Genomic DNA, 10,837 nt, shown 5'->3' with positions numbered 1-10,837 from the left:
GGGTTTTCGCGGGTTCTTGGTCCACCATTAATACTCGCCGCCATGTATAGCCTATCTTGTGCTGAAAAAATGGCGTTAAACTCTATAATAACAAATATAAGAACGATAACTAAGTAGTATAGCAATGAACTTAATATCGCTGGTCACCTATATATTATTTCCCACAGTTCGGAAATCATTATTGTGCAAAATAACCAATGATTATTTCATAACGCTTATCTTTCCTTTCGCCACAGTTTTAATCTCACTTTCTTGAGCTTATGTTCAGCGTATGAAATTGTGAATGAAAATACTCGATACTTTACAAAAGAAAAACAACACATTACCTTTAGCACATTCCACAAGGGAGTGTTACTTCAAAACAATAATTAAAATATTGAACAGCAACTCACACATATGTCCGATCTATGTTGTCTATTGAACTATTATTCTAAAGCAAAAGATCCATGTGGTCTATCGTCCGTAACTTTCACTGAAATGGTCAATTATTCGCTTACCAATCATGTAAAAAATTAAATGAAGAATCGAATATTCCATTCACTATTCTTTCTGTTTCAATCTTCATGCAATTTATTATAAAACCAGATCTAGTATTAGAATAGCACCGTGGGAACAAACTGATCGAGTTTAAAACGTGCTTCATTTACTAAATAGGCCATCATAAAAGATTATCAGCTTTTAAATTTATGTATAGCTCTAACCAACACGAATTCTGATAAGATTTCTAGATATCTATAAATCAATACGGCTGACCCATTTGTCAAAACGTATCCAAGTTATGACCAAAGGAACGAAAAATGGACTTCGTCAATTTAGTTTGTGTAGTTTGTAAGTATGCTTTTAAAATTTTAAATGCTATCAATTACTATGTACATTTTCAATAGCTCTATCGTTTTTAGAATGTTCTGGAAATAACTTTCTTCGTAAGTACAACACCACACTCTTTTCAGCACAATTTTTGTCAAAGTTGCCAGATTCTCCTCTTAATTGTTATCGTCCATTTCATTGCATTTCCTTTAGGATGTATTGTTATCATGCCATGATGTAATTTTGTAGCAACGCCATTATAGTGACATCATGGTGATACGTAACTGCAGTATAATTGGCGCGTTTTATACATGTACATTGTGTTAATTCCATGTGGATGCATTGTGTTCAGTACATATATCCATTGCTGTTATTTGAGCAGACTATATTCCTTTATCGAATATTTTGTCTACTACAAATAATCTTCTACTACATTCACTGATTATATTTTTCCCAAATAATGTATTATTGATTTTTGCCAATATTTTCTTTTTCACTGCATGTGTTCTTTCATTCTTTCTCTTACTTCACGTTTTGTATCTCCACATACGCTACTTTCTCCCATATTTATTATGATATTGCGCACACTACATTTTTGATTTTATAACTGAATTCTTTCATCACATGGTAAGATGATTCTACTTCCGCGTCATATGCGACATATAATTAAAGCTAGTGGCGAATACCGAGGATGATAACATATCAGACTACTTATATATAGCTGCCACTTTGAGTTTGGTGTGCACAAAGGGGAGATAAATCAAAGTTGCTATAATATATATGTACCAGATGCAAAATATATAAAATAACTTGCTATAAAAGCATCAGATAAGTCCTTTAATGAAAAATACTCTCATCCACCCACACGACTATTTGTCTTTTTTCACCAGAGGCCTGGTCTAAAGCGGCAATGAATACATGAACGAGGACTGTTGTTTCACTATTTCATTCTGTTAGAATTTAATCTGAGTTTTACTGATGTCAAAGAAATCTATTTTCACCGATATTTTGCAAACAAGGTGAAATCCCTGATAAAAAAAAAACTTTCAATTTTGAGATTAAATACGCATTTAGAAAATATATTTAACATATTGTAATCACTAGACTTCTGATCAAAATAATAACCACTACACAATTAATTTTAGAACAGCATATGTGCTATAAACATATTCATTATAGTGAGATAGCCAAGTTTTGAAATAGCATCTTATGATAAAAAGATATCGCTGGTTTTTTTTTTTTGGGGGGGGTGTTCAACTTTTAGTAACAAATCAACTTTAACTTTAGGGAAAGTATGTGATAAATGGCATTCTAGCATCGTTGGTTGTAAATATATTTGTATTTATTTGACTTACAAGCCACGAGCTCCCTAGCAATCATCCGTAGATCTCTATATTGATTGCTTAAGAAAGGTCACATTATGTATCTTGACTAAATATTTTATTTTATTTTTTTCCAGCTGCCGCTCTTTTTCCTTTGTGTGTAACTCTGAGAGAAGGATCTAACGATGAAGATCTTGGCACGTACCTTCATGCATTAACGATACAAATCACAATTAGGCAGACAGTTAATTTAATGTCAGCAATTTTAGAAACACCTGTAATATAACATGTCGCTTTCAGTGTTATTTGGTAGGTCAAATATTTTCAAAGAACTCAAATACACTTTTCAAATCTTGGGCTTCGACATTTCCTGTATTGTGGTTGGTGTTTTTACGTTAGAAAATGTGTATTATCTTTGTATCGTTTCTTTTAGTGTCAAAACGGGCTGCATTGCTTTCCTCAATTGCTTTTGGTTGCCTTTAGTCAACCTGCTGAAATCAAACTTAAAGAAATTAGAACTCAAGTTTTTCAAATTTCGTCACGATCATTTAAAGAACAAAAGTGAAAAATGTATTAACTGATATTGCATGTCTTTGGCTCCAAGAGAAAGAACTTGTTCACTTCAAAATACCTTTAATCATCAAAACCTCTTATGGTACTAGCATCTTGTCCGTCTATAGCGTGCGCTCATTTAATGCGAAAGACACGGGATCTAGAACTTGTACAGTAACGTAACAGCTAAGCTGAGTTCGATAATTATGTGCCGATAAACGTTTATACAATTATGTATACCCAAATACTGAAGAAAACAGTAAGGTTGCACGCGAGAATATTGACATAGCAAAATGAATTTGTGTCGAGGCGTTACATACTTGAATATTCCGTCCGGTGTTCCATTCGCTTCTGATTTCTAAAAACTAAATCATGTATTTGAGAAACATTAGAGACTTTGCAAACCTTTTTAAACATGAATAATATTTATTCTGAAGTTAACTATAGGGTTGCTTTTTCATAATACGGATTCAATTTTGCATCTTGAGATAGAAATATAAGTATCATTACAAAATACACACTCATTTTCAGTAGTATAATAGCTTTATCATTACTATTACAAATAGAGACTCATTTCAATTAGTGTAATAGCTATTCCGTTTCTATTGCAAATGGAGACTCGTTTTCTCTGTGTGTAATGTCTATATTATTACAGTTGCTAAATACGTATGTGTTTCGCTGATTGAAACGGATTTTTCTCCTGAAACCAAAGGTAGTAAAAATGAAATCATATCCATGTATGATCCAGAATATATAAATGATACTGTCGGATCAACATGTCGGAATGTGTGAAAGTGAGATCTGTTCAAATGAAATCACACACACACACACACACACACACACATATATATATTAAAAAATCTATAAACTTATTGGGCATTGTTTATTAACTTGATTTCTAATTTAGCTGTACTGTGTACATTTATATTAAGATGATCCATCACAAGAGGTAAGAGGTAGTCATCATGAATAATCTTTATCATTAATATTTTTTGTGCTTTTGTTGTTGATGTCGCTGTAGTTGTTGTATTAATGGTCAATTTGCAAATAGGAACACTGGCGTTAAAATGTTGGAGAGGTCTTAGGTTTGTAATTAAAATCGATTCAACACAAGTTCGATATCAGGACAAAATTGAGTATACCAAAATATTCTTTCGAGATTGATATATGTATGATGACTCCTGCCGGATAATAATTATCAAAAAATTTGTATGTCTTAGATGATTTGATCCCATAAGGAACTACGGTTAGCATTATAAACTGAAGCATTTACAACTACAACTTGTATATTTTGAATAAAACCCTGATAACCAAACACAGTAGAGGATAATGATACAGTCTTTCCAATAAAAATGAAATCTTTGAAAATTATGAACCATTGCTTTCTTGCAGAATAGAATACACACTAAGCTTAGTCCCGTGTTGAGGGATATTATTTCGCAAGGTATGTTTTTATTGCTATCGTTTACAATAGTTTTTTGATCAATTTATCAAAATATCGAGGTGTCCAAATCTATTAGTGATCCGGTTGCATTTCTCTCCCGAAACAACGATGATTAGATAAAGACTATAATTGCCTATTCGAATTTCTTATCCATTTTTCATGTAATGCTTATTTCAGGAAGTTTTGGGATTCTGCAGAAGCAAGACGAATTTAAAAAGAAACGATTTTTGGTAACAAGCACAATTGCTGGTATGTCACAAAAACATTTCCTTACATGTATAATACGTTACTCAACCGCCGCTGCCCAATGTTTTTGTTTTGAGCTCGATGTACCTTTAAATACGAAAGGATGTTGGCATTTAGTGAACTATAAAGGAGTTAACTCAAGAGTAGAAACAACTGTTTCTTAGGCTAACGTAGTAAGGAATATGACACATAAGAATGCCACAACAAACAAACTCACTGATGGAAATAGATGCTTAAAATTATAGTAGTGTCTAGGTTAAAGTCGTCTACATTTCAAAACCCCTCTATTTGAAAGGATATTGCCCGTAGAAAGCGGGGCTTGATATTTGTCTTTAAGTGACTCAAAATATGTTTTAGGTATTTAGAGAGAGAGAACACATTTTTCTAAATTAAAAATGATTTCGCGAGTCAGATTAAAACTATACTTTTTGAATTGACATTTTATACAAATTGATACTAGATATACTTTTGGTACATATTACAGTTCTCATCGATGAATTATTTTGACTTTTATTTTCTAGGTTGGAATCCTTGGTCTCCATGGTCTGTATGCTCTAGCAGTTGCCGAGAAGGAATCCAAGCAAGAGGAAGAGCTTGTGATACTGGAGTGACATCTGACTGCGCTGGGCAAAATTATGATGTCAAGGCGTGCAATTTGGGGCCTTGTTCAGGTATCACGACACAAGTGATATTTTATGCATATCCTTCAACTCCGATTCATATTAATTTGTTCTTTTCGATCTTATTAGCGAATAACCCATGTCCTCTAGGGTTTGAATTCCCTGGCTTAACTAGATCTCCACCTGTGCATATCCATTATCCGCAGAAGACGGAACCGCTTGACACAATCCGCTTGAAAAGAAAACCCTGTAATGCAGATAATTAAAAAAACAATAATATTCTAGAGGCGTATACATTATCTTATTCCTGTATTTGATATCTTCTGTTAACGTAACATATTTTACATTTCCTTGACTAAATTCTACACATGTCTCTATTTATTAGTTGTAATATATAATCTTATATAACATATTGCTAAAGATTTAAAACAAGGTATGTGTAGTATTGCCCCTCACAGAAGGCACATACACAAGATCTGTTTCTTCTTTTAAAACATCACGTTACCTTTTGTTCAATTCACATGTTTTTTCTTTTCCGAGTGATTCGATACAACCTTCTGTGATTTTCATGTTTATACCATCCTTTATTTGTTGAATTGTTAATGGAGAAATATGGAAATGATTGTGTCTGAAGTTGTTCCTGTCCGGTATCTTTTCTCCTTCTTCTTGTATACGCTTGTTTGTACTATGATGTCAGATTGAGGAAATGGAGAGTGACGTCGAGGAGGAAAAGCATGATCATAACAATGATGATGATTTATTAAAGGCGATGTCTGAGACCCGATGGGGATGTATAAGGTGTAGTATGAAGAATTGAGAGAGGTATGAATTCGTTATCTTTTTAAAGGTTTATTTTATGCTTTAAACTGCTAAAACAGTTTGTTATGCCTTAATTATATTTGTCTCTGTTACTTACCAGTATGGATTCCTTGGTCACCATGGTCAGCATGTTCAAGAACATGCGGTGAAGGACTGAGAGCCCGAGGAAGGTCATGTGAATCAGGAGATTTATCAGACTGTGATGGTCCATACTACGAGAACGAGAATTGTACTCTGAAATCCTGCTCCGGTAGGTCTTATTTAGATGTTTCTTTATTCATCATAAAGAAATTATGTATAGATTTCAAGGAAGATAGTTAAAGAAATTCTGGAGGACGTTAATTTTGAGAAGTGACAAGTTTGGGAAACTACTGAGGACAAATTGCTTATTCTTCCAAAGACAATGTTTTGTCAATAGAAAGTAGTTTTTACATTAGTATCTCCCAATAACAAAATAAATCCGGCTCAGACTTGAAAAGCAAACCTTGGCACTGATGTGCTGACGTTTGATTGATAAAATTCTCTTGACGTGGTCATGCCCATTTGATTCCTCTGATGATTACATATGGCATAACCTAAAACAGGGTTTCAAGGGTTGTCATCGCCGTTTGCGGTTATGGGAGATAAGCACCCACGTCCCTTGGAAATCTCCCAATGGCTTGCATCTGATAGAGCCTCTGACAACCAAGTCCAGCTCCAGGCCTTCATTAGTGGCGGAACCTGTTTAAACTGACTGGAGAAGGGATGACAGGCGAGCTTCTGGCGCCTCAAAACCAGATGCTTCGGGCAGATGGGGGTCGTTAACCTTGGGTGGTCGCCCATCTAGGAGAAGGTAAACTCCGATTTCAAACCTTCGCTGCCTTGCGACTATACCCTCTCAGGGGAAAGGCTAAGGGAGTAAACCCCCAACAGAAAATCCGGAGTCGGAGTCCCTAAGGCGACTTGGTATTGATTTCAGTGTCATCTCGGCAACTCCTGCGACGCAGCTGGTGCCATGACGTATCGGCTTGTCCTTTCCCTTGGATCCATCAGCTGCGTGGAGAGGGGGGATCAGCTGCATGGGCAACAGTTGATTCTCCATATCACCCTGCCCAGGCTTGCGCCCTGGAGAGGACACTCCAGCTTCGCTCCATAGCGTCGACACAACACGGGAAGCAGCAGTTTACCGGTTATAAGTCACCGCTCGATTGGCGTAGAGCCAGACTACAGGGGTTGCTTCCGACGGTGGGAGAGACCAACATGTTTCACTGGACAGCTACCGCCCGCCTCAAACTGGGCAGCCCCCAGCCAATAAGGTGCCGTCCCGCCACAGTTCGCCTGCCTTGCTGGGTGCGTAAGGCTTAAGGTACGCGAGTACCTGATAAGCGGACTGCAACTACTGCACCAAGAAATAACAAAATAAAAATAAAAAAGAAGACTTCAATCCTCAAGCTAGGTACCTGGAATGTCCGGACCATGCTGACTGGGCTTTCAGATGATCTCCAGAATCAGTGATGTTCGTAAGACTTCAGTCATCAACGACGAACTTGCAAGGCTCCAGGTCGACATCGCCTCACTGCAGGAGACACGACTACCAGATTCTGGGTCCTTCAGAGGAAGAACTACACATTCTTCTGGCAAGGAAAGGGTGCAGATGAAGCCAGAGAGTTTGGTGTTGGATTCGCTGTCAGGAACACTCTGTTGGGAATGATAGAACCCTGCCAACAAGGAAATGAAAGACTGCTATCCCTCTGTCTCCACACCACAAACGAGCCTGTCAACCTGATCAGTGTTTACGCTCCCACACTAAGATCCGCCACAGATACCAAGGATGAGTTTTATGATGAGTTAAACTCGCTCATTGACTAAATTCCCAAGGAAGAGAACTTGATTTTGCTGGGCGACTTCAATGCTAGGGTGGGTGCCGATCATGACTCTTGGCCCTCCTGTCTTGGCAAGTTTGGCGTTGGGAAGATGAATGAGAATGGGCAGCGCCTTCTAGAGATGTGCTCGTACCACGAACTCAGCATCACCAATTCATTCTTTCAGACAAAGCCACAGCACAAAAGGGTGTTGGAGGCATCCCCGGTCTAAACACTGGCACCAGCTGGACTTGATCATTACAAGACGGTCAGCAATGAAGGGTGTGCTTCTTACCCGTACCTTCCACAGTGCTGACTGAGACACCGACCACTCGCTGGTGTGCTGCAAAATGAAGCTTCAGCCAAAGAAGATCCACCGCTCTAGGCAAGAGGGTCAACCACGCATTGATGTGAGCAAGACATCATATCCAGACAAGGCTGAGGAATTCACCTATGCTCTTTCCAAGACGTTTGACTCAGAACCCCCCAACGGCATCGCCAAAGAAAGATGGGATTACATCAGAGAGACTGTATACAGCACAGCCACACGGATCTTTAGTAAGAAGCAATCAAAGAACAATGACTGGTTTGAGGCTAACTCTGCCACACTCATGCCAGCCATAGAAGAGCGTCGCAGTGCTCACCTGCAATCCAAGCGATCCCCCTGTCAGAAGACACTACAAGCATACAGGTCTACCAGAAGCAAAGTGCAGAGATTAGCACGGCAGTGTGCCAATGAATACTGGCTTCAGCTCTGTCAGAGTATTCAGTCAGCAGCAGATATTGGAAACATAAGAGGCATGTACGATGGCATAAAGAAAGCAATGGGTCCCACGAAGAAACTGACAGCACCACTGAAGTCTGCCACAGGCGATACCATCCACAACAAGGGCAAGCAGATGGAGCGTTGGGTGGAATACTACTCCGAACTGTACTCCAAAGAGAACCACGTGAACAATGATGCCCTCAACGCTATTGAAAACCTCCCTCTCATGGCCGAATTGGACGAGAAACCTACTGTAGACGAACTAAAGAAGGCCTTAGAGAAACTGTCCCTAGGTAAAGCCCCAGGGAAGGATGGCATCACAGCAGAACTCATCAAGTGTGGATGTAGCGTGCTTCTCACACACCTGCACGACCTCCTCTGCCAGTGCTGGGACGAGGGGGCAGTGCCTCAGGACATGAGAGATGCTAACATCATAATCCTGTACAAGAACAAGGGCGACAGAAGTGACTGCAACAACTACAGGGGCATATCACTTCTCAGCATCGTGGATAATGTTTTCGCACGCGTCATCCTGAACAGACTGCAGACGCTTGCTGACAGAGTTTACCCAGAGTCGCAGTACTGGTTCCGCGCAGAGAGGTCCACAATCGACATGATCTTCTCTGTCAGGCAACTGCAGGAAAAATGCAGAGAACAACACAGACCCCTCTTCCTGGCCTTTATAGACCTCACCAAGGCATTCGATCTGGTCAGCAGAGACGGACTCTTCACAATCCTGGCAAAAATTGGTTGCCCTCCAAAGCTGCTAAGCATGATCCAGTCCTTCCACGATGACATGAAATGCACAGTGCGGTACGATGGCTCAACATCCGACCCCTTTGACATCCGCAGTGGAGTTAAACAGGGCTGTGCCTTGCCCCCACGCTCTTTGGCATCTTCTTCGCAGTCCTGCTAAAGCACGCCTTTGGGACGTCCACAGAAGGGATTTACCTGCACACACGATCAGACGGCAGACTGTTCAACCTGGCACGACTGAAGGCAAAGAGCAAAGTGCGTGAAGTAACCATCAGGGACATGCTCTTTGCAGACGATGATGCTCTAGCCACCCACACAGAAGCTGAGCTTCAGCGCCTGTTGGCCCGCTTTGCTAAAGCATGTGATGAGTTTGGGTTAATCATAAACCTAAAGAAAACAAACGTGATGGTTCAGGACGCGGACCCCCCAAGCATCATCATCAACAACTACGAACTTGAGGAGGCGAGTCAGTTTTCGTACCTCGGTTCTACCATCACCAACAACCTCTCGCTCGATGCTGAGCTCAACAAGCGGATCGGAAAGGCATCAACAACTCTCTCCAGGTTGTCGCAGAGAGTGTGGAACAACAGCATGCTGACCATGAACACTAAGATCACCGTGTACCGTGCATGCGTGCGAAGCACTCTCATGTATGCCAGTAAAACTTGGATTCTGTATGCTTCACAAGAGAAAAGACTGAGTGCCTTTCACATGCGATGCCTCCGACGCATACTCGGGATCACCTGGAGCGATCGAGTAACAAACAGCGAGGTGCTCGAGCGTGCCAAGATTCCCAGCATGATCACACTCCTCCGCCAACGCCGCATCCGATGGCTGGGCCATGTACGTCGGATGGCTGACGGACGGATCCCCAAAGACATTCTTTATTCGGAACTCGCCTCTGGCAAAAGGTCGATCGGACGGCCACATCTTCGCTTCAAGGATGTCTGCAAGCATGACATGAAAGCCCTTGATATTGATGTCAACACCTGGGAAGAGCTCGCTCTAGACAGATCAGGCTGGCGTCATGTTCTGATCACTGGTCTGAAAGCCGGAGAGGGCAAGCAACGCTTGCTAGCTGATGAAAGACGATCGCAGAGGAAGAAGAAGCAGCTTCATCCAACACCTGACACAACCTTCAAGTGCAGCAAGTGCAGCAGGGACTGCCACTCCCGCATTGGACTACTTAGCCACAGCAGACGCTGCACAACCACCAACCGGGACATCTCTCATGGGCGCATTTCCATCGTCTCTCGAGACTAACGGATGCCAACGAACGAACCTAAAACAAGTATATTTTGAGTACATTGAAGAAATAGGTCACGTCCTAGCGATGAATGTGCCCAGTTAGTGAACAATACGATCACAGTCCATAAGCTTTCTTACTATGTTGCAGTCATTGTTTTTACAGATATTATACTTATGTTACCAAATGTGTTACATATGAACAACACGTTGAATATACATTGGAAGAACTTATTATGCAACCTATCTATAACATATAAAAGATCTTGCCCATAGCATGTATGTGATATCAAGCAAGTGTTATCCATTAAACAATAAATTCCAATGCTTGTTGCACAATGAATGTGGACAGTGTGTTTTATTGAAGGCTGGTCCTCGTGGGCAAAACGGAAACCCTGTATTGACTGTAAAACCGCATT

At 40.2% G+C, this 10,837-nt stretch overlaps 1 protein-coding gene across 1 annotated transcript in view; it reads left to right on the top strand.

The window, feature by feature from the left end:
- The first annotated feature begins 4,307 nt into the window (after positions 1-4,307).
- LOC149799667 (coadhesin-like) overlaps positions 4,308-10,837 on the top strand; it is a 177,754-nt gene continuing 171,224 nt past the window's right edge. Inside the window, exons 1-3 of the mRNA XM_089959021.1 lie at positions 4,308-4,374; positions 4,893-5,042; positions 5,911-6,060. The gene's annotated coding sequence lies outside the window, so the exon portion shown is untranslated. The remainder of the gene's footprint in view (positions 4,375-4,892; positions 5,043-5,910; positions 6,061-10,837) is intronic.

This window comes from Sinohyriopsis cumingii, chromosome 5, assembly GCF_028554795.1.
Source record: "Sinohyriopsis cumingii isolate HCF-2022 chromosome 5, ASM2855479v2, whole genome shotgun sequence".
NCBI lineage: Eukaryota > Metazoa > Mollusca > Bivalvia > Unionida > Unionidae > Sinohyriopsis > Sinohyriopsis cumingii.
The sequence above is the reverse complement of the archived record's forward strand: the minus strand, read 5'-3'. Positions and strand labels throughout refer to the sequence as shown.